Genomic DNA, 24712 nt, shown 5'->3' on the forward strand with positions numbered 1-24712 from the left:
ATCCAAAAATGTTTTTTTAAGTTAATGTTTTTAATATATTTAACATTATTTGGTTTTATAGAAAAAAAATGATATTTTGAAAATCTATATTCTTTACATCGATATTTGTTTTCCCTATATTTTTATACTGACCATTATAAATATTGAATGTTGATATTTTTTACATCGATATTTATGCCTCGATATTTGTGTATGGGGATATTTTGGGAGTTGATATTCTATCAGTGATACGAGTTTAAAAGTTTGGTTGTCTCTATATATTAGTGCGTGTGTACGTTTGTCTTGTGTAAGTGTGGCTATTTTCTTTAGGCTATTCTCATTATAGAACATATCATTTTGGTTGCCTCTTGTTCGCATACACGTGTTTTAAGGTGGGCATATGCTATTTCTTCAATCAGGCAACGCAGAAGACACATGTCGTAAAACCACGGAGCTCCTACAGTACGTGAAGAGAGTCGCAGCCATGTTGAGATCAGGCACAACTTCATCCAAATCTGCTAATATTCTCCTTACCCATTTTATGCACAACATAACAATGCAGAATTATTACAGATAACTACTTTATAAGGCATTCGTGACGTACACTTAACTAATAGTCGATTACGCATACGTTTAGCCCTCTAGGTGGTAAAGGTAAATCCCCCGGCTACAGACATAGCGTAAACCGAGCTCGTTGAATGGCGCAGACGCGTAAGGGATCCGGATGCTGGCTGCATGCGCAGGCGGCCTGCGCGCGGTGGAATCGCCTCAGTGCGCAGGGGCGACGGGTCCCGGATCGTAGCCTCAGACGCGCACGCGCAGTCCCCCGGATGGTGGTCGGCTCACGCAGCCCCCTCAGGCAGACACAGAGCAGAGCCGGCGCGAGAGAAGATGGCGGCGACCGAGGCCAGGCTCCCGTAAAGGTGGCGAGGAGAGGGGAGGAATCCCGGATAGGCTCCGAGAGTGAGTTCGGTGTTAAAAAGATGTGGGCAGTGTTGGGATGGGAACAATGATGGATGTTGCAGAAAGACAAGTGAAAGGCTTCGGCCAATGTGTAGTGGGGTGGGGGCAGGGATGAGATTTTTCAATTATGGGTCAATAAGGGGGTGGGGGGCTTTATCAAGCGATGGAAATGGAAGCAAGATTGGGCTTGGGAGGAGGAATTGGTTTAAAGATTGTAGAAGGGAGAAAACAGAGGAAGAGATGGATGTTAGGATAATGTTCCGCCTGCATCATATGGATGCAGGGGCGGCTTAGGGATCAGAGAGGAGTGAGTCTGAGGTCGAGCTTTCTGGCAGAATGGAGGATTCAGGGATGAAGATTGTGTCATCAAAGAGGACTTGGGTGGCGGTGGAATTTGTCCTGAGGCGGAGGGTCAAGCTTAAAAGGAGACTGATGGCGTGGGTTACTGCAGGGTGGAATAGGAAGGAAGACATAGGACTTAGTTAGACATCGTTGTGGAATGGGCACATAATGGTGGATGGGTTGAGGTGCAGTGGTGCGAGATGAATTAGGATCAGGCAGTTACATTCATAACTATATAAAGTGGGATAGTGTTGTGGGGCAACTGGTTAAACCCGTGGGGACACGCACGGTGTGTCGGTGAAGTATGGGCTTGGGGCAGAACTTGGAAGTGATGCATGTAGGTATGAGATTTCAAGATGGGCCAGGGAGGGTGGCGCTGTAAATATTGAAATAGGGTTAAGGATAGAAAACAGTTTTGGGGAGGTGAAGCCAGGATAAATTGAGGTAAGGTTGTGGCATAAGAATGAAGTGGTGGCAATGTTGAAAGGTCAAACATGAGGTGGTCGGGTGTATTTAGAATTCCGTGGATGGAGGAATAGCTGGGATATATATGGTCGTGGACGAGTGTGAGCAGAGAGGCTTGATGCTGAACACGAGTGACGCGGGTAATTGTGTGTTTTTTGGCCAGAATAAGCTAGAAGGATCGAGACAGATCGGTGAAAGGGAGTCCGCTTTAACGTATTTAAGCATTTTGGATGGAGGTGGGAGAACAGTGTTGTTCTTGGATCTAGGTTGTGAGAGAAAGTTGAGATGGGATTGGGAAGGAATTGTAAATAATGGGACAATAGTGGTTACAGAATCAAGAAGGTACAAGCAGATAAAGTGGGCAGCCAATGGTAAGTAGAAATAAAGAAGAGAATACAATGTTCACCCAGTTGTAGACACTATGTTTGAGTAAATGGTGCTGTAAGAAGTATTTCACATCATGGACTGCTTTTCACTCTCACAATGATGTATTCCTCTGTGCTGTTCTGAGTCGAATACCTTTCAGATTCTGGCCACGGCATATAACTTAAGCACTTAGATTGTCTTCTATTGATCTCCATGTTTGGCTTATTGTTCTAGCCTATTTTGTGGAGTCCCGGCGTTTTATGTTTACGGTGGCGCATTTGTTATGTTATGTTATAAAAATATTTCTAGAGCGCACTAACACCGGTTGGTTGCTTGGCGCTGTGATCAGCAATAACATGAACATAGAGGGAAGAGGGTTATGAAAATGCTTGTCTGAACAGCCAGGTCTTCAAGGCTTTCCGGAAGGAGAGGAGATCTTGCTATCCTGTCTGGTCACTTACTGCCAATGGGAGCCGGTATATTTGTTTTCTTTTACGGTTATGCTCCACACAAAACACTTGGACTTTATAGAGATTTGTATTACTAGGAAACTAAAAGAAAATATCATTTTGAACACCAGAGTAGGGTTGGAGTGTTCTTTATGGATATGGAGATAGTGTTCCTGTTCTTGGGTGCAAAACATGGCGAATGGCTGTTATTTTCAATTTTTACCTATTTGCACTATGCAGAATACCAAAAGACATGATGGCTTTGTAAATAATACAACTGGTTTTAAAGATGGTATGGACCGGCAAGAGAAGTAAGTGGCGTTCTATCAGAATGTTCGTGATGTGGTCATATTTTTTCAAACCACGAAAGAGATGTGCTGCTGTGTCTAGAATTCCCTTGACCAGCTCTAGTGCGAAGTGTTAAGAGGTTGCAGGGCATTGCCATCATTCAGCAGCGATAGTATGATAGCATGAACATCAGTTCCCAAGTCACTTTGTGGGTGATGCAGTTTCACTTTGTTTAGCAGGAGCTGGTACACAGCCATCTCTTTTTTTTTTTTTACTATACAGTGTATTCCATGAGAACAATGCTTGTGTTCAGGTGACTTGGCTTTGGGTGAATGTTTGGGTTTGAAGCAGTCGTGTGATTAAAATAAATACCATTATTCTCAATGTTAAGGTTCACTCTTTTTGTTTACCGAAGGTTTTATATGCAAACGATTTTCCTGCATCCATCAAGTTATTTCAGCTTTCACTGGTGGTTGCATGGATCTGCATGTAGGGGTTGGACTGCAGGTGCCACTGTAGCTTCACTAGACCACCTCATCCCCCTATCTTTTGGTGTCCAAAATTGTTAAGACCGATAGTAAGTTTCGACTTAGTGCCACCTTTGTGAGAGTGGGATATTTGTTAGACATGCTGCCACCGTCATTGACATAGAGTGGGTGCTATTTGTAAGGCATGGCAAAACAAGGGCTAGCTTGTAGATGGAACTGTATGGACTTTTTGGTGTGTGGATGACCAACAAGAGTGCAGAGATGCTAATATTTAATGCAGTAAAGAACCTGACCAGCACTCTTTTGGACCTTAATGTTCGGGGGCAGTTACAAACTGGATGAAGCATGATGGTATTCAATAAAAAAACACCAGCGTATTTCTACCAAAACGTTTTGGAATCTGTTAATTTTGCACCAAGCAGTTAAATTCGAACATTGTTAAATGTGCTAGTTCCAAACGCAAGTACGTGTTTGAATCATTTGAGTCCAAATTTGTCTACAGCCACTTAACTTCAGACTAATTGAGGTGATGTGCTTTTATCACTTGCTTTGAAAAACTTGCAAAAGGGCTTTGAGAAATATTGTCTTCCAGCTTAAAAGTCAGCTTTGTGCTTGCTTGGTTGGACATTTCACATGCAAATAAGTCTCAATTCTCAGTGACCAAGATCCAGTTAGCTCCAGCATCACACAGCTCTGCAGACGAATACCATGAGTTTTTATCAGATAAGTCATTTTGTAATGCAGTGTTAGAAGCTGGTGCTCTGCACTACAGATGTGACTTGAGAGGCTATGTTTGATTGTTGCGTTTACCTCAGTTTCTCTGGTTCAGTCAACTTACCTGTAGATATGGTGGTGATAATGGAAGCATAAAGATACTGAGTAGCAAATCCCTAAGGCACACTTTGTAATAATTTGTTTTGTAATAATCTTGTAATTTGTTTTGTAATCTTGTAATTGATCCCGTTGAGAAGTCCCTCCGTGATGCCAAGCTCGACAAGAGCCAGATTCATGACATTGTCCTGGTTGGAGGGTCCACTCGAATTCCGAAGATCCAGAAGTTGCTTTAGGATTTCTTCAATGGCTAAGAGTTGTACAAGAGCATTACTCCTGACGAGGCTCTGGCTTATGGTGCAGGCGGACATCCTTTCTGGACACAAGTCTGAAAATGTTCAAGATCTGTTGTTGGTCGATGTCACCCCATTGTCCTTGGGTGTTGAGACTGCTGGAGGTATCATGACCGTGCTGATCAAAAGAAACACCACCATCCACACCAAGCAGATGCAGACCTTCACCACCTACACTGAAAATCCAACCTGGTGTACTGATTCAGGTGTACGAAGGCGAGAGGGCCATGACCAAAGATAACAACTTGTTGGGAAAGTTTGAGTTGACTGGTATTCTGCCAGCTCCTCGAGGCGTTCCTCCGATCGAGGTCACATTCGACATTGATGCCAACGGTATCCTGAATGTATCTGCTGTGGATAAGAGCACTGGAAAAGAGAACAAGATTACCATCACAAGCGACAAAGGTCGCCTCAGTAAGGAAGACATTGAGCGAATGGTCCAAGAGGCTGAGAAATACAAAGCGGAGGACGAAAAACAGCGCAACAAGGTGTCGTCCGAAAACTCTCTGGAATCCTATGCATTCAAGACAAAGGCAACGGTGGAAGACGAGAAGCTGCAAGGGAAAATCAGTGACAAGGACAAACAGAAGATTATGGAGAAATGCAACAAAATAATTGCCTGGCTGGATAAGAATCGGACTGCTGAGAAAGAGGAGTTCGAGCATCAGCAGAAAGAGTTGGAGAAGGTGTGTAACCCGATCATCACCAAGCTGTACCAGGGTGCTGGTGGGATGCCCGGCGGCATGCCAGGAGGGTTCCCAGGCGGCGTTCCAGCTGGCAACGGTGGCTCATCTGGACCCACTATCGAAGAAGTCGATTAAAAGAGGAATTTGTTCCACAGGGTTTTGTCGTCAAAGGTGATCTAAGGACACACATTTTTAACAGTAGCTGTTTGAAAAGCAAACCCGATTTTACATTGAAGCTGCTGTGCACCTACTGGGCATTCAGAGTACTTTTAAACTATCCTTGTGGTGTGAGGTATGGATTCTGTTTGATATGCTTTGAATTATGTGGTCATTGACTATAAAGAGCAGCCCGGGTGAATTGAATCATGTTGTGTGGGTTGTCATTGGAGGTGAGCTCAGTGTGATTTACAAAACGTCATTGTCTTGGGTCAAAAAGTTGTTGGAAACCTTCATGTAGAAGAGAACACTTTTCTAACCTCTTTAAGATTCATCATTCGTTGTTAAGCTCATCCACAGGTCGTGTTAATCCCTATAGTTATTGCTAACCTATTTCAACAGATATATTTGTGTTTGAGCAGTATCTTTCCACTCACAGGATGTTCTCATTCATGTCACAGAAATCCAATACATTGTAAATGTCCAGATAGGACTTTTGAATCTCTAATTTTCACTATAGAACTACTTGCTTGAGTGATCAGCACTGTTACATGTGTCTTTTTATGAAAGTTATTCACAGTCTTCTGCAGGAACGTACGCCTCAGTGTTTGTGGCTTGTTTGTGTGCACAGAAGACCTGGAGTATGTTTCCCACATGCAATGAAATTTGTTTAAGACCATTTGAGCATAAAAGTAAATGATTAAACTGTTTTTAGTACACAGTAAATCCAATCCACGAAATATATAGCCAAGATAAACAAGCATTGGCATAGCCAATCGGTCTCGCCTTTGGGACCTTATAAGTGTTTAGCCATGCAACACTTGATGTTCTTGCACCAAGGATATTGTGCTGGATAACTAAACACTTATAAGGTCCCAAAGGCGAGACCTATTGGCTATGCAAATGCTTGGTTTATTTTGGACTGGGAGGAGACGCCAAGCTATGTATGGGTCCCTCAATAAATCTCGGCCTCATGCGTAGTACTTGAAAGTAAGGGAACATGATTTGGGAGCCACACATAACATAATATTTTTATGAGTAAAAAGTGAATTACAGGTCTGTTTTTCACTCTGGGTTTCTGAGTGACGTCATAGAGAACTCAAGCTTCCCTCTCGTGGTCTATGTGATGTCACTCAGAACACCAATGTTTAAAATATACCTGTAATTCACAGTTGCCTATCTATAATTCTAAATGTTTTAATAAAGCTAGTACACTCCTCTCAGTTCGGCACCTAGAGACAATTTATTTTGCAGAGTATGCCATGCAAATAAATAAACACCGCATGCACTGTGTGCTATTCTGTAAGTTCTATTCGCAGAGGTTGGACAGCATGTGCCCCCACATAGATCAGACAGCAAAGAGTGGGGCTCCCTCAGCCCAGGTCCCATTTGGAGCACATAAGAAATCTAGATCAGTGCAGACTGGAAAGGAGCAATGGGCGTAGATGGCAGCAAAATTTGACGTTCCAGATGGAGCTCAGCAGCACAAGAGACGGCATGATTCTGTAGAAGCGCCTTCCCTGGACTGGAGAGCATAATAGGAGCCAGGGGAGGGGAAAGCCGACTCAGGGGAGAACATACGGAAATGCTGTTTTCCTCTGGTAATGGCCTTTGGTAGAAAGTAAATCAATCCCAGAATGCCTTGGTCAGCGCCATTGAGATTTAGCGGTGGAAAAGGAAGAAGGATGATGCTGGAGAGCAGGCAGGGTCTATGGGGTGAACAGCAGGCAGGGTAAATGCACTGACATAACTGCATTTTTTTCAGACGTTTACGTGCATGTGTATCTAAGATTTACATGCAATGCTATCAGCCCATTCTGGCATTTTTCTGATGAGCCATGGGGCCGCTTTCCAGCAAATTAAGACAAGGAAGTCGGGTGGCAAATACAGACAAGCGCAGCACTTGTGCTGTGGGTTGAGATGTTTACAGCCAAAGCACGAGTGCTGCGATGCGATTGAAAGCATGGGGGGACTCGGCCAGCGCCCTGCTTAATGACTGTTTTGAAGCATGCTAGTGGCGGAATCCGCCTTGCAGGAGCGAGCAACATCCAATTAGCACGCACGCCGCTGCTCGCTCCTGCAAGGTGGATGCCGTCACAAGCACAAGTGTGTGCTTGAAAATGAGCAGAACAACAGTTAAAGGCCCTCCTAAGCAGCGGATGCACGCTGCGTAGGCGAGACTTAAAAACTAAAAATCTTGAATTTCATTAGTATAATACACAGAGGTAAATATTCTTTTGATTTTCAGGCACATGTCTTTCTAATAAGTACTTTAACTGCTTAACCAGGGTGACAAGCGGAGTGGGCGGGGCCGCAGCGGACGTTCGCAGCACTACGGAGGTAGTGCTCGCGACGGCCGTTGACTGACGAACGCACGCAAGGGTTTAACTTAACACAAGGCCTTTTCTCCAATCAGGTAAAGATCCATATATTCGTTTTTAATATAGTTTGTTTTGGTCAACTTAACAAGGTATTTTCACCTGTTTCAATTACTACAGCACAGTGCCTTCAAAATCTTTCTTTAGGGATACCCTTCTGTTGACCCTGGGAGTTGTCCAATTTTCATGTACAGCAAGACCAGCCACAAATTATCTGCAAGTTGGATGAAATATGATGAAACATTAACGGAAGGCACCAAAAGCTAGTTGTAAAAACTGATCTGCAAAGTATGACTTTAATTATGGAATTATTTATTGCCAATACACAACATATTCATTTAACTTTGTGTAAAACTTTCTATAATATTTCGTCTGATCCCATATTTGCCACAAAAAACGCAAATGCCACGATCAGGGCAGCATCCATGTGGTTATGTCAGTAACAGAAAACAGTTTCCTCTGATGGGCACACCCAGGTCTCAAAAGTTCCCTATCGTTTGTGGAGTAACTGGGGCTCCATACTGCCTCCTGGGGCTGCTCGGTGTTTTAGTCACAGATCGCAGCATCAAGATCCCCCAATATGCCGATGATGCATAAGTCTGCTTGAAAGTCTCCTCTGCTTCAGGCATCTCACGCCTCAATCACTGCTTGCACATCATCCAGAACTAGATGTCCATAGTCTACTAAAAGGTCAATCCAACCAAGACAGAAATCTTATTTGTCAGCAATTTTAAACAAGATACAATGCAAACCTAGCTCATGACATGAATCATGATGGCTTCTAACACCAGCTTTAACTGAATGCTAAGTTACTTGGAATATCCCTGGACATCAACCTCCCAACTCAAGGAGCGCATTGTGGGAGAAAAAAAGGTGGCCTGGAACCAGTTGTCTCTTCTAAAGAAAATCAGTCCATTGCTTCCGGAAAGACACTCTACGACTGCTGTTCAAGCCCTGGTACTGTTGCACCTGGATATACCCTGCTTCATTGCCTCCCAGACTCCGCACTAGCATCCCATATGGGCATTCAGCATACCTGAGCACATCCCAACCAGGGCATGAAAAAATGTGTTCAAGGCACACACTTTCTAATGGAACTCAATTGGCTCCCCTTTCCGGGCCGCATCATTTTCTAAACAACTGCATTGTTTACAAAGCTATCATAACCAACACCCGACTTATATTTATAGAAATACTGTATACCTACATACACAAACGGCTGGTTAGAAGTAAATTTTGAGATGAGTCCTCTCTAACTAAATAGATTTGCTAAGGCCCTGATAACCTTTGAAAAGGAAACATTCAACAGTAAGTAATTCCACAATAAGTGCCTGCAGTAGGGCTGTAAGTACATTTATGCTATAAATTCAGTTATGGGGCTTTGGAGCTTATCCAAGACTGGCAAAATTTGCCTGGGCCCAACATAGTAGTCTCAGCATGGTTCATGATTTTTTTAAATATGGTCTCTAAGAAAGACAACCACCTAAAGTAGTTATGTTATCTCTCTCCCACACAATTAATTCTATACATGGAGACTCCTGTTCTCGTTGTGTCATTCTTACCATCTCATATCACTTTTATGCTAACAAGGCCCAACTGTGTTGAACGCGCGACCCCATTTCTATTTGACATTTAATCTTTGATTTTGCACCTCCACCTTTAAGCTTAACCCACTCGAGAGTTTCTACCACTCTCTCCCCCTATTTCTCTATCTCAATCCAAACAAGGCAAAACATATTCATGTTATTAAACTGTAACACACTCTTTTTGGAGTACATCGAATCTTTCTGCTTCTTCCTGGAAATAAACCATAACTTTCAAGCACATGCTCACCCAGTGGCTAATGAGGTATGATACACTTGACTAGACAGCAGTTTGTTTGTATCACAGAACCAGATTTCAATCGAATAATTCAATCCCTTGTGCTATAGAGACTGAAGTCTGGTAACTCCCTTCTAGGAATTCCTAAACTGCATCCAGCTTCTCTCGAAACAGCTGTCCAGTCCACTGGAAGCAGCCCATAACAATTTGACTGCATGCCATCTAATCGTTCTGGAATCTGTGTTGTGGAACTTCATAGCTAAATCTTCTAAAGCACTCTGCAACCACTGGGTGTTTTCCATGATAGAAAACTGCCAATAAACTAATAAAATGCCTGAATGCACACTCTGACATTTTCAATAATATGTCTTAAATTTCCTTTAAATGGCAGCAGCCATTTCTTAACTTCGTTGTATGTTTTCGTTTCTAAGGTTGTCCAGCTTTGGTCCTCACCAATGGGGGTATGATCGATACTTGGGAAATTGGCATAACAGATGGCGGTGTAGAACATACTACCCCGATCTGACAGGAATGGACATAGTGCAACAGAACATTCAAGGGATCAACGTATAAAGTTGCCACTGTATTTGCCTGCAGTGGTAATTCATCACAGGATGGCGCGCCTATCATCAAACAATGAATGGGGCACCAGTTTGTCACTGCAGAAGGTAGTGCTAGGGATCTGAGTTATATTCTTGAGTCTGCATTTCTCTTCAGGTAACCAGCCTTTCATTTTCTTGTATCTCCTAAAAGTCGCTCCATTCTAGGAGAGAAGAGCAGCAGTGAGTTTGCTTCAAGGCATTGTGAGGGACCAGTTTGTGACTATGGGTTCACACCTCCTTCTAGTCTTCTGCCTTCTGAGATGTTCCATACCCCCACTATTGCTGAGTGCACCATCTTCCTCTCTGGATCATTGAAGAAGAACCCTTTTAAAAAATGCCAAGCCTGCTGCTCTCCCATCAAACTTCAGAGGAAAAACCATCAAGTTCGACTGCTCTGATGCATGTTATCAGCAACCCTCCAACTGGTTGACAGCAGAGAGCATTGCCCTTGACCCCCTTCATGCACCACAGTCAAAACGGAGCAAGACATTCAGATGCATTGTGAATCCCACCAGAGGTCCACTCCCATCCATATCAAAGAAAATCCCCAGCAGTCAATTGATTATTCATGAACTTGCTGATGTAGATCAGGTGGCAGATCAAAAATGTGTCTAGTGAAGGCCTCATTAACAAATTAAGACCTATTTACCCACCTCAAAGGAGTCAGGGTTTTATCTTACTCATTTACAAGAAGCCCAACTCATCGCTTTCTCCTCGCATCAACCTATTTGATAAAAGGACTATGGAAGTTTAGAAGGCTCACAAGCATGTACTGAGAACTCCTGCCTGGCCAGCATCCCATTCAGGACTTGATGCGTATGTTGTAATCTTTTTTAAAAATCATGCATAAATTAAATGCATAAAAGTTAGTTCTGGTGGAATGTATATTGATTCTTTTATCTATACAATAATAAATTTAGGAAATCTGTAGTTCAACTTTGTTAGAGCCACCCCTGCGTGCAGTCCTAGATTGGCTGCAAGATCTAATTTTCATCGATATAAAGTACTTTAAGAAAAATAATTGTCTTTATCCTAAATTCGGGGCATGTGCATGAAAGATGTGATGCTGAGTCTACATGTTGACTGCAGGATCCGCAGCGGGAATCCAGAATTCATTCTGGTAGAATATCTGTTGTGGATATTTTCTTTTTCAGTGTTGTAAGAAATTAAGTAAACCTGCAATATTGGTGTCATCTAGACATGCAGTCACAACTTGGTGGCAAGTTCTGAAGTACTTCCAGTCAAAGAATGGTTTAAATATGCAAATTCTTTAATCTCTGAAGTTGGCGCATGTGTATAAAAATTGTAACACTGATTATAGTTTGTAACAGCAGAATCTGCAACTGGAGCCATGGTCTTTAGGCTTCTATGGTAAAGATTTGTCCTTTGTTGGAAGTAAACTGAATCAATGTAGCATACATTTCAGTTTTACTCTGACTGCAATGGTCTTTCACAGATAACCCTGCGGTATAAGCAGCTTTTGTGTATTCTGTCTTCAATGAAAGGGACTCTTTTTTGGCATTGTGTTTGCCATTTTTTAATAGGTTGTAATTTATTGTTCCAAATCACAGATCTTCTAAGCCCAGAAGGTTTCATGAGGTGTATGGTAACAACCCATGGATTTTGTTTTGGAGCCTAGTAGGGTTGGATATTTCCAGCCAGGTGTAGTAACCTAGTGACTTGGTGTTGGAATTTCTTTCATTTTCTGCAGTCATTTGACAAATGCCAGTTGTTTTGATTGACTGATTTTGTAGCCTACATTCCAGCCTGGCGTGACATTGGGAAGAGTTTAGTGGTAATCAAAAAACATTTCTGTAGGTTTTTGCGATTGTCAGGTTGCCACTGGTTATTGCGCCAGTCTATACTTTTAAAGTTTTTAGGTATCGCCTGCCAATGCCCCTGCGCATTGCTGGCGAGAGATATAGAGGGCAAACCAAAGTCTGAGCCCATCGCGGATTTCCTACAGTTAGTGTGGTGCACTCGGGCAGAACGCACGTTTACATCAAAGCCATCAGCCTCCCTCCCACAGTCATCTGAAGCTTCCCCCATCATGCGCTCGGCCTCAGGCATTTCTCCTCCCCCCCCCCCCCCCCCACCCCAATTATTCACCCCTGCTGTTGATGCCCACGGCCGGCTGTATTTTCACTTTCACGGCTACCAGGCCGTGTATCGCATTTCTCGCCCCCCCCCCCATATAATTATTTTCCCTTGTTTGCTTAGAATGTTTTCGCTCAAAACTTTAGCAGATTTGCTTCCGCAATTTTCATTTCTCGGCATTCACAACGGTTTAAGTGCTTAAAAAGTTTTGACACACTCTGCGTTAGTGGAACATAAACTTTACAGTTTCACAAAGCAAAGGAATGTTCTCGTGGCTGTTGAGGTGTCGCCAGGCAGTTTCTCTCTCTCAAAGAACCCACATTTCTCATTCTAGGATAATGCAAACATGCATCCACCCCCCACAGCCCCGCCCCTTACACACACGCTCAGTGCTAGTACAAAATGTTCCTGTGAAGCCATTTGCACATGAATGCGGCTTGTGCATACCAGTGGCTTGTGTCTGGGGGAAGCTCGTCTGTAGTTTACAAACCACAAACTAGCTTTGCGCCATCAAGATTGCTGTTTAATTCTGAAAAGACAGCATTCCGGAGCCTTTGGTATGGCAGGTCATGAATCAAGAGATGGTAGAGGTATTTACAACGTCTATTTAAAGGGGTATAGTCGTCAAAAACATAAGAACTAAAAAAGGCTTCCCTTTCTTGGCTCCGATTTGCACGCGCCTTGTGTGATCCGTGTCACCCGCTTTCCGATCCTGCTGAACTGATTTGTGATTTACAAGTCCATATTTGATTTACTGTACAATAAAAGGTGTGCGACTTTAATTCATCAAGTAACTCTCTTATTGTATAATTTGGCTCAATTTGGGTGAATGCTATATTTACACCTGAGATACAATGGGCCGGTGTGAAAGTGTTTTTTTTTCCATTAGGCAGGGGCTCGTTAAGTTGCCCAGTGAGTGTGATATTAGGCCAATGTTCAAGCCCTTTGAATCTTTATTTCTCTACAAAAACACAATAGATCTTGTCCCAGGGCCAACGAATTGTGCTTTAGGCGAATGCTCGTCATTATCACTAATTAAGAAAGTAAAATCAGCGTATGTACAAAGAGTTTTTGTGCTGTCTTTTTGAGACATACTTCTGGTAAGGCTATTGCTTTCATCCCTACCTGGTTGTGTTTTTTCTTATCACTCGTTTAACATTGTTCTAAATATGCTGCACAGTAGTTCATTTTAAGAATGAATGTGCTTTTATTGCATTTATTAAGTGTGCTCTTCTGGTTTGCAACTTTAGTTACAATAAAAACATCCCTTTGCCTCTGTACTACTTCTCTTACAAGGCTCTCATTTTGAGTTGTCTGGACTTCTTTTCCATTTTCGGAATAAACTGCCTTTTGAGAAGGTAAGGAAACGAACAAACTCTTTCCCATTTAATTTGCAGCCAAGTACAGTGTAGCACAAAGGGATATAAAAAGTGGCACTGGATATTGCACCACCCCACCACCACCACAGCACCGCTCAGCGCTACCCCAGTACCACTCAGCACCACCACAGCACCACTCAGCATCACTCAGCATCACTCAGCATCACTCAGCACCAACACAGCTCCACCACAGTATCACTCAGCACCACCACAGCATCACTCACCACCACTCACCACCACATCATCACTCAGCATCACCCCAGCATCACTCCGCGCCACCACATTATCACTCACCACCACCCCAGCATCACTCAGCGCCACCCCAGCATCACTCAGCGCCACCACATTATCACTCGGCACCACCACAGCACCACTCGGCAGCACCACTCTGCAACACCACAGCACCACTCAGCACCACCACAGCACCACTCGGCACCACCACAGCACCACCACAGCACTGCTCAGCACCACCACAGCATCACTCTGCACCACCACAGCATCATTCAGCACCACCACATTATCACTCAGCACCACCACAGCACCACACAACACCACCACACAACACCACCATAGCATCACTCGGCACCACGACAGCATCATTCAGCACCACCACATTATCACTCAGCACCACCAGAGCACCACACAACACCACCACAGCATCACTCAGCACCACCACAGCATCACTCAGCACCACCACAGCATCACTCAGCACCACCACATTATCACTCAGCACCACCACATTATCACTCAGCACCACCACATTATCACTCAGCACCACCACATTATCACTCAGCACAACCATAGCACCACTCTGGAAGACCACAGCACCACTCTGGAAGACCACAGCACCACGCTGGAAGACCACAGCACCACGCTGGAAGACCACAGCACCACGCTGGAAGACCACAGCACCACGCTGGAAGACCACAGCACCACGCTGGAAAACCACAGCACCACTACCACAGCATTATTATGCGCCTCCGCTGCATCACTCGGGGCCTCCGCTGCATCACTCGGGGCCTCCGCTGCATCACTCGGGGCCTCCCCTGCTTCACCCACAACATCACTATGCGCTACCCCAACATCACTATGCGCTACCCCAACATCACTATGCGCTACCCCAACATCACTTGTCGCCATCACAGCATCAATCTGTGCAACCATTCAAAAACACCTGGTTCAAATATGTTCTCTCAATGTTTCAAGCTTTATTACAAATGTCACAAAAAGATGTTAATATTTCACTTCTGTTCTTGGATTTTCGTCACAATAAAATTCACTGAACATAATCTTCACAAAAGTTATTTACAAAAGTTTAAGCTATTGCCATTATAAATTACAATCACTTTTATTTAAGTATTATTTCAAAAAATTAAAAGCCATCGTTATTTGTAATATCAATTCATCTAAGTCACGTAAATACAAAACATGTTGCATTACAAATGCTATAGGTGTCACATTTGCGAAAGTTATAACTATTGGCATTGTAAATGATAACGCCATTAATTTAGCTATTTTCAAAACCAACACATAAATAAAAAAAAATTGTCATTTACAAGACCAATAGCTCACACTTTCCTAATGTGAGACCTATTGCATTGCAAATGCTTGTTCTAACTTGCTTATACAGATTTTCATAAGTGGTTCAAAGGGAGGAGTACCATGTGATTTGGAGTAAAGCAGTTTAAATGGGTACATTATAGGGCCTTTGCTTTCAAGAAGTCTTTTAGCTCCTAAAAGGAGCCGCGGTGGTCAAACATGATGCCTAAGTATTTGTAACATCTTACATTTTTAACATTTTCATTGTTGATGAACCAGGCTCTTCCTTGCTTTTCTACAGTTTGGGATTATTCTAGATTCGTTTCCAGGTTTTTGTTGATGAAGTGGGCTCCAGGTTAATCTACTAATCTTTGTACGCTAATCAGGGTTTTTATTACCATAAAGGGGTTATTCACTTATTTTACTATAGGTAGGTGAATTTGAGCTAACTTTAGTGGATCTGATTTTATTTGTTAAGGGAATCTGTGAGGTCTATCACGAACAGGGTAAATAGGGCTGGAGGCAGCACAAATCCCCTGTTTTATGAGGCAGTTTGAAGTGTGCACTTCGGTGCCAACTCTGTTGTACGGGGTTCTTGCAGTAATGAAAGAACTGTAACGACTTGGCAAGGCCTGGCCAGTGTTTTTCGCCAATTTCTTTCTTTCTTTTTTTTTTTTTTTACATTGCCATATTATAGACATTCCAATTCGGAAAATCAGTTTATTGCTCGTTCTCTTTGGTTGTTTTGGCCTCCTAAGACCTACCTCAAATACTTCTGTATGCTGGACACTAGCCTGCAAAAACCATCTAATTATTGAGAATTGTTGGCCGTTTAACAATAAATCTAAGTAAGCCCTTTATTAGGTCGAAGCCTGCGATGCAGCGCATGCGCTGCTCATGCGCTGCTGCAGGCAAGAGTTCTTGTAAACAAGAAGGGGCATGAAACCATGCCCCTTCTGCCATTGGCCGGCCTCACGAAACGGAGGCTTGCCATTGGACAATGCCCCTGTCCGGATGATTTGTCCGGCTGTGATCCCTCCTTTTCAGGACTCCGTGACCTGACTTCTGGTGTCGCAAACCGATTTCCAGAAACGTTACTATGGCACCCACGAGGCAGGTCACGGAGTCCTGGAGGGGAGGGATTCGGTAGCTGTTCCCGCCCCTTTTTTTTTTTTTTTTTTTTTTTGTCCGTGCGGTTTTCTCCCCTTGTTGCCTCGTTCTCCTTGCTGGAAGGAGGCATTTGATGGACCCTCCTTGTTACTTTAACATACCGCAAACGCAGACCACGCGACACACGGCTGAGTGTGCACACCACACATCAAGTGCACTTTGGAATCCGACAGATACCACAGGACACTCTCCTTTAAACTCTGCAGCATGTTAAGCCACATATCACGCTGTACACAAGGAGTAATCTTTCCAGTCGATAATGACCATGGCACACGCAGCGCCACCCAAACTCTGCAGTCAGCGCCCCAGGTCCTCAGCCGAGTGTGCTCGGTCAGCCCAGACCCTGTGCACTGCGCAGTCCGAGAGAGTCCAGGGCATGCACCATGCCCCCTAACTCTGCAGCCAGCGACCTGAGTCCATAGCTGAGTGCACACGGAGTACTACTTCCGGTCAGACAGACAACACACTAGATCCAGCGTGCAGTGCAGACAGCTGATCCAGCGTCCAGAGTCCAAGCTGAGTATGAGGGCGCACAGCACGACCGTCCAGTCCGAGACAGACCGGCCGCTCTCTCCGTACACCGTGCAGCCAGTTGGGCCATGTAAACAGCACAGCCAGACAGTGCACACAGGAGATTGTATGTGATCAATGGACTTCGAGACGTCACAGCGCATCCAAGGCTGTGCACAGAGGAAGCGCAGGACTCCGATTTGTATCCTGTACGATGCACAGTGACTTGGCACCACCAGCTGTGTGCAGCGAACAGAGCAGGCTCTTCTATACCATGCCAGAGACCATCACCATGCACATGCGGTGTACCGTGCATTGAGTCACAACACACCCTATGGATGACCACGCAGTGCAGACTCCACCAGGGGCGAGTGCAGTGATCACACGGTGAGCACTCAGTGAAATGCGTATAGACCACTCTGTGCAACTTAGGAAGAGGCGAGAGCAGTGTTCACAGAGCACACAGTGCTGCTCTGGAAAGGACCAGTACAGTGTACTCAGACCACACCTTAGCTCAGGAAAAGGCAAGTGCAATGTGCATAGACCACATGGCGCGCCTCAGTGTGGAGCGTGGTGATCACACTACGGAGTACGTCAAGAAGTCCTGCACCCCATCTCTCGTGTCAAGCTCAGACAAATGACCCCCTTTGCAATGTCCAGTGCGCCGCACCACTTTTATGTCCTCTTTATTTTCATTCTTTATTTTCTTTATTTTCTGTTTTACCCCCTCACCCGTTACCCGGATGGCCAGCTGCACTAAGCTGTCAGAGCGCTCCCCATCTCTCTGCGGGTCATCCAGGCTCATCTGAGGCTTTTTAGCAGGCACTGAAGCGCGCGTTGCCTCTCGGGTCACACAGAGCGCAGCTCCCCAAGTCTGAGGCAGCCCAAACCTTTTCAATAACCATGATGGGAAGACACAAAGATACCATGCAGTTGGGCTTGGGCATAAAGCGTGCTTAGGCAAGGGATGCTAGTGATTGTAGTATACATGCATAAGGACATCTCAGAAGGCTCCGAGCATGCGGCCTGGAAACTATCTTGTGTTGCAGATGAGCGAGAAAGCATGCAGACAGATACATACTTACTTGGCTGCTGAGTGGTTCAATACTGGTATGAAAGGAAGGAGAATGGATTGATGCATAAAACATATTTTATGTTGCTCGGTGGTACATGGAAGGGTGGTTGGGTATACAGCTGAATAGATGTATGGGTGGAAGGCTACAGGATCAAGCGTTTGGATAAGTGGATGAGTAGCTATGCCAATGATGAGTGACTGAACTGATGGATGAGGCGGACACTGGACAGTCTGCATTGTTCTACTGTTTTGTAGTTTGTGTTCTGTGCATTGCCTAGAGTTGTGTTTGCTCCATTGTATGACCTGACTGTGTTCTAGTCATTCCCCGGTGTTGTCCTTGGTACATTGTATTGATGTGGTTGAAACAAAAATCAAAAGTAAAAAACATTATAATTTACACCTCCAGTAGCTCTAATATTAACAAATGCGAGACCGTTGCATTGCAAATGCTTGTTCTGAATAGACTGTGTGATGCGCTGGAATAAAATGTCTGTTTTATTATGAAAGCAAATGGCAGTAATAAACTACATTTTCCAATAAATTACTTAAGCTATATTCTGTAGCTATGTCTTACCTGTTTGGCGGGTTGCCTTGGGTTTTGTCAGGTATCTGAAGGCTTGGTGTTTCTCTGTAGCTGACTGTTCATGGGGGCGCTTGCTTTCATTGTTTCGAGGTCTCTTGCCAGATAGATGCGTGTTAATTCTAACAATTTCCTTTACCCGTCCTTATGCCTGTGTCTTATTTCTGGGTGAAGTCCCTCGCAAATGCCTGAGAGTGTTGGAAGGGCATTTTTAGCAATACAGAGAATGTCATAACTAGTACCTTAGATGAACTTGAGATTCAGCGCCGTCCTCGTAATTGTTTTTTTAAATATAGTGATATTTCTAACTACCAGTGACGGAGCTCTAGAGGTGTACACATATGAAACTAAATAACATTTTCACAGGGGAAATACCATGTGCATGCCTTCTAATCTCATGTCGTCGTCTTTATAGTTTGCAGAGTTTTGGCTCCCCACTGAAAAGCTAGGTCTTCTTGGCAGGTAGTTACTTTGTCTTGAGCAGCCTCGGCTCACAGCTTATCTGTGTATTGCCTTAATAGTTAAAAGCGCATTTACCTTCACTGTCTTGCATCTGTTCCCAACACATTCCTTCCTATTGTTATCTGTTTCCATGACTTGCTTTTCTCGTCGTCTTTGTGTTCTCTTCGATAACGCGTTTTATTTTTTTGCGCATTGTTTGAAATTCCATCTTCTTCTAAAATGGAATATAGACTCGGCCTCAGAGGGATTTGGTATTAATGAGAAATTTATATAATACTAATTTCATTGGAACACCTAATCCTGATTGTATTGGTTTTCCTCTTACTTTGGCACAGCCTCGTAGGTTCGATTGGTAGTGTAATGTACTCGGTTTTTTTTGTAGAACCGCTCTTTGAGATAGGTCAACTTTTATTTACATCCAAGACATTGCATGCCACATCTCTTGTAATTGCCTCCATTTTGCCTTTAACCGACCTGCATAGATCATCTCACCAATCATTGTTTGAACTGTAGTGTATTTAAAAGAGTACACCTCTTACTGAGACCTGAAGTCATTGCGCTTTCAACAGATGACATTTTAATTTTTTACGCCTTTAGAATAGACTTGTATCCAAGTGTCCTTTGCACTAAAATGGCTGCGCTGTTGGTAGAGAGTTCATTTTAAAATGCACTGGCTTATTGTGCACTTAAATTAGTCGAGGTCATCTCTGTAAAATGTTGCACCTCTTTCATATAGCTGGTAATTTACTGTATACATTTTTTTGTCTTGTTTGCTTCTTAAGCATATTTCTGGTGTGAAGAGCGGTAGGATGTAATTTGGGTCGTTATATAATAATTTCCTTCAAATATTTACTTTTTAATTTCGGGTTCACGTCGCCATTGCAGTGAAGGAAAGTTTCCCCGTGTTCAGTGCTGTGTGTGTGATTGTCTTTCTGAAAGTACAGAAATACGTCGCGATATGTGGCATATTCTGTTCAGGCTCTTAAATGACAGATGCGCGTTCTGCTATTTTGTGTTCCTCCCCGGCATTCTTAAAACAAATAGAAGCAATGTTTGTTTCGGCCCATTGGTCCTTGGGTTGTGTCCCCCAGCTGAGTCTCCCTGCGATGTGGAGATGGGAGATGTGTGTGTACGACGGATTGAAAAAGGTTCATTAAAGGCTCTTTAGTGCGGCCTGTCCTTGGCGTGGGGGCCAGCTTCGAAGGCGCAGGCACGAGATCGCAATACCCGAGGCTGCCGGTTTCATTATTGCAGCACCAAGTGCATCTTTTTCTCATGTGCAATGAGGGATGTGTTCAGTAGTTGAAAGCTAAGAAACATACACTCGAAGGATCCATTTCAACCATTTTCCAGAAATGAGTCTGCCCTCGGTTAACCGAACGGTGGTTCAAAGCTATTCGTGTCATTTTGTTGTTGTTGTATGCCTGCATTTCAGTATGTTTTGTTGTTCGTGTAAATTGGGCGCGCAGCTATGTTTTTCCAGGGACGGATTGTGTTGCACTCAGCTAATAATGCCTTTTCCAAGATAGCTACCATAGTCCCGCAACAGCGTATCTTTGCTCTCAGCGGTCAGTTCTCATTATATAAAGCACTTGAGTAGTCTTCCTTTTTGTCTGTGCATGCCACATAATTATACTATATTATTTGGATTTCCTTCACCTTATTGACATGAGAACCAAATCCATATATGACGCACCTACAGCATATAAAATCATCATGGTTGCATGACTGGCCTAAAAATTCTTAGTACAAGTTAGCAATCGCATGACCTAACTTTTATTACTGATATCGCTGCCTACAATAGGCCGCAACAAACGACATTCACTGTGGAGCGCTGCAGGAATGCAAACACAATTTCTGTCATATTTAATGTATATATTCCCTTCAACAAGGTAAATATGAAATCAAATCGTGATGGTACCTATTCTTGACCATCAATTCAATAATGACACTAACTATTTACCATAAACAAAATTTTGCTTTGCATGTGGTTGCACTTTCTTATTTCTTAAAAACGGGATTTTTCAGCTTCCTGCTGGCCTACTCTTTAGCAAGTTAACTATATATATTAATCCGTTTATGTATTTAAAACATTAAAATCTGTGTTTGTTATGTATGTAGTGCACAGAAATTCTACGTAGGTAGAACCTACCCTTTTACGTAAAGTTGGTTAAATGTAACAACCTTTGAAGTTGCGTTGATGTAATAATGTCAACATTTATTTTGTACTTCAAATCGTTGCACTCAGAATCCATAAATATAGAAGCAACTTAAGCAAATTGATTAAACACATTAGTACATTTCTGACCCTCCACTGTTATGTATTCATAACAGTACACAACATAAACCATATTTGTATTATGTTTGTATTTGTATCCTACCATGTCAGACAAACATTTTCAGATAATTCACTTCTGTCCTCAATTCCTCCTCCACATAACAGGTAAAATATCCATCCAAAATTTCATATCTCCTATAGAACGGACCTGAGTTAAACAAACTCGATGGCTGAAGAATGTAATGAGGTATGTTCTATCCCGAAGTTTGAAATAAAGAGGTAAAACTGGATTTGCTGTGCAGATGCACTAGCATTCCCCAGTGTAACATATTCTGAATGTCTCTTTTTAGGTCTCGCCTGTCGATGCGCATGCGCATCGAGCAAGGCGAGAGTATTGCGAGTTATCCACTCTTTGGCAACACTGCAAGGAATCGTGGCGATTCCTTGCAGTGCCCGTGACTTTTAAGGTCAATGCGCATGCGCATTAAGCTTATGCGCATGCGCATTGACCTTAAAAGTCACGGGCGCGTGCACGTCCGTGTTTGTTTCCCCTTGCCTACTCTCTCTCTCCCCTCTCCGCCCCCGTTCCGCCCCCTCCCCTTCCCGCCGTGTCGCATTTCTCCTCCCCCCTCCCCTCTCTTCCCCTGCCTGCCTGCCGCTAGCCTTGTTGATGCTTGTTTTCCTCCCCGCCTCTCTCCTCGCCCCGTTTACTGTGCAGCTCGCCTAACTCGATCTTGACTGCACAGAACATATTTATTTAAAAGCAGGGCGACTAGTTTTGTGACAGGAACGTGCAAGGATGCGCACGCTGCATGTTCTCTTTTGTTAAATAAATGTTAGGCTTGTCTCCCTGTCCCGTGTTTGACCGCCCCCACAACCCCACCGTAATTGCTGTTTTTTTTTTCCTTACAGCGCACAAACTACTCTTTTTTTTTTGTTTTAACAACCAGTCATGGCCGTGTTTGTTTACCCTTGCCTACTCTCTCTCTCCCCTCTCCGCCCCCGTTCCGCCCCCTCCCCTTCCCGCCGTGTCGCATTTCTCCTCCCCCTCCCCTCTCTTCCCCTGCCTGCCTGCCGCTAGCCTTGTTGATGCTTGTTTTCCTCCCCGCCTCTCTCCTCGCCCCGTTTACTGTGCAGCTCGCCTAACTCGATCTTGACTGCACAGAACATATTTATTTAAAAGCAGGGCGACTAGTTTTGTGACAGGAACGTGCAAGGATGCGCACGCTGCATGTTCTCTTTTGTTAAATAAATGTTAGGCTTGTCTCCCTGTCCCGTGTTTGACCGCCCCCACAACCCCACCGTAATTGCTGTTTTTTTTTCCTTACAGCGCACAAACTACTCTTTTTTTTGTTTTAACAACCAGTCATGGCGGCCGCTCGTCTTGCTGTACGCCAGTTGTCCAAAAATATGCCTTGATGTTAATAAACCATTTCATTCCACTGATATTTTGAAAACCAAGTTTACATTACGATGTGGGGAAACAAATATGGGGAACACGCTTTTCCGTAGCTTTCAGTAATTGCTTGTTCCTTTCATGTTTTATGCACGACTTTTTAAAACTTTTTTTTTTTTTTACTTTTGTACCGGCACTCCAAAGGTATCACAGCGCTCGCTCGCAACCGGTTCCCTCGCTTCAAAGACGCTCGCTCCAGCCATTACATCGGGATCCTCGTCATTGCCCTGTTCTGCCTGACCCCTCCACCCGTGCTAATTAATTACAGGCATAACGGGGTCAGCATTTTGGTGAAGGCAAAGGTATCCATTGTATATGGAGGGCGCTCTTTTTTGATGAGTATTGAGTGGCAAATTGTCCCCAATAACTTAGATGTTTCTGCTGATGAGACAAAACAGATTTCATTTCGAGCGACATTGACACCAAGTGAGGAGCCGTCTGGTTTGCATTTTTTTACAGCGCAAACACGGCCCGAAGGTATTTCAGCAGAAACATACGGTACAATAAATTGCTCACTCACTCACCCTCAACCCCTCCCCCACGACCCCTCCCCCTCAACCCCTCACTCACCCTCCCTCACCCTCACTCACCCTCACTCACCCTCCCTCACCCTCACCCTCACCCTCACCCTCACCCTCACCCTCACCCTCACTCACCCTCACCCTCACCCTCACTCACCCTCACCCTCACCCTCACCCTCACCCTCACCCTCACCCTCACCCTCACTCTCACTCTCACTCACCCTCACTCTCACTCACCCTCACTCACTCACCCACACCCTCACTCACCTTCACCCTCACTCACCCTCAACCCCTCACCCTCACTCACCCCCACTCACCCTCAACCCCTCACCCTCAACCCCTCACCTTCCCTCACCCTCACTCACCCTCAACCCCTCACCCTCACTCACCCTCACCCTCAACCCCTCACCCTCAATCCCTCACCTTCCCTCACCCTCACCTTCCCTCACCCTCACTCACCCTCACTCACCCTCAACCCCTCACCCTCAATCCCTCACCCTCAATCCCTCACCTTCCCTCACCCTCACTCACCCTCAACCCCTCACCCTCAACCCCTCACCCTCACTCACCCTCACCCTCAATCCCTCACCCTCAATCCCTCACCCTCAATCCCTCACCTTCCCTCACCCTCACTCACCCTCAACCCCTCACCCTCAACCCCTCACCTTCCCTCACCCTCACTCACCCTCAACCCCTCACCCTCACTCACCCTCACCCTCAACCCCTCACCCTCAACCCCTCACCCTCAATCCCTCACCCTCAATCCCTCACCCACACTCACCCTCACCCTCAACCCCTCACCCTCAATCCCTCACCCTCAATCCCTCACCCACACTCACCCTCACTCACCCACACTCACCCCCACTCCCCCTCACTCACCCTCACTCACTCACCCTCACCCTCACTCACCCTCACCCTCACTCACTCACCCTCACCCTCACTCACCCTCAACCCCTCACCCACCCTCAACCCCGCACCCTCACTCACCCTCAACCCCTCACCCTCAACCCCTCACTCACCCTCACCCTCAACCCCTCAGCCTCACCCTCACTCACCCTCAACCCCTCACCCTCACTCACCCTCAACCTCATGCTAAAGATTTACAAAAAAACCCATAAACAATTCTAAAAGCACTAACTCTAATGCTGCGAGACCTATTGCATTTCTAATGCTTGTTAATCTTACTTCCAAACGTTAGAAAATCGAACCCAATCATACACCTAATGTGGCATGCTGGTTAAATATTTTAAAAAGAATCCATTTCCATCATAATCTCCTGTCCACATGATAGTGATTTGATGATCTCAGCCTTCATCACCTTGACCAGTGGAGTTCGGCTTGGCCCAAGTAACTGCTTAGTGAGTTTTGCGGAGGCGACCTCTAGCGACAGTGCTTTGGCCTTGACAGCGTCTTTTTGCTTGGTGAAGGAGCCTCTGGAGTCAAGGAAAATTCCCAGGTATTCATAGTGTAGCACGGTATCGATGCTTTTGCTGTTGAAGAACCACCCTCCTTTCTGTTGTTTGCCAAAATGTATTAGT

The 24712-nt window shown here is 44.5% G+C and overlaps 1 protein-coding gene across 2 annotated transcripts in view; it reads left to right on the forward strand.

The window, feature by feature from the left end:
• Nucleotides 1-749: 749 nt before the first annotated feature.
• Nucleotides 750-24712, forward strand: part of FAM222B (family with sequence similarity 222 member B) — a 210998-nt gene continuing 187035 nt past the window's right edge. Inside the window, exon 1 of one of the 2 annotated variants that reach the window (XM_086955143.1) lies at nt 750-942. The gene's annotated coding sequence lies outside the window, so the exon portion shown is untranslated. The remainder of the gene's footprint in view (nt 943-24712) is intronic. The other variant, XM_086955142.1, reaches the window with a different exon arrangement.

This window comes from Lissotriton vulgaris, chromosome 2_1 (assembly GCF_964263255.1).
Source record: "Lissotriton vulgaris chromosome 2_1, aLisVul1.2, whole genome shotgun sequence".
Classification (NCBI taxonomy): Eukaryota; Metazoa; Chordata; class Amphibia; order Caudata; family Salamandridae; genus Lissotriton; species Lissotriton vulgaris.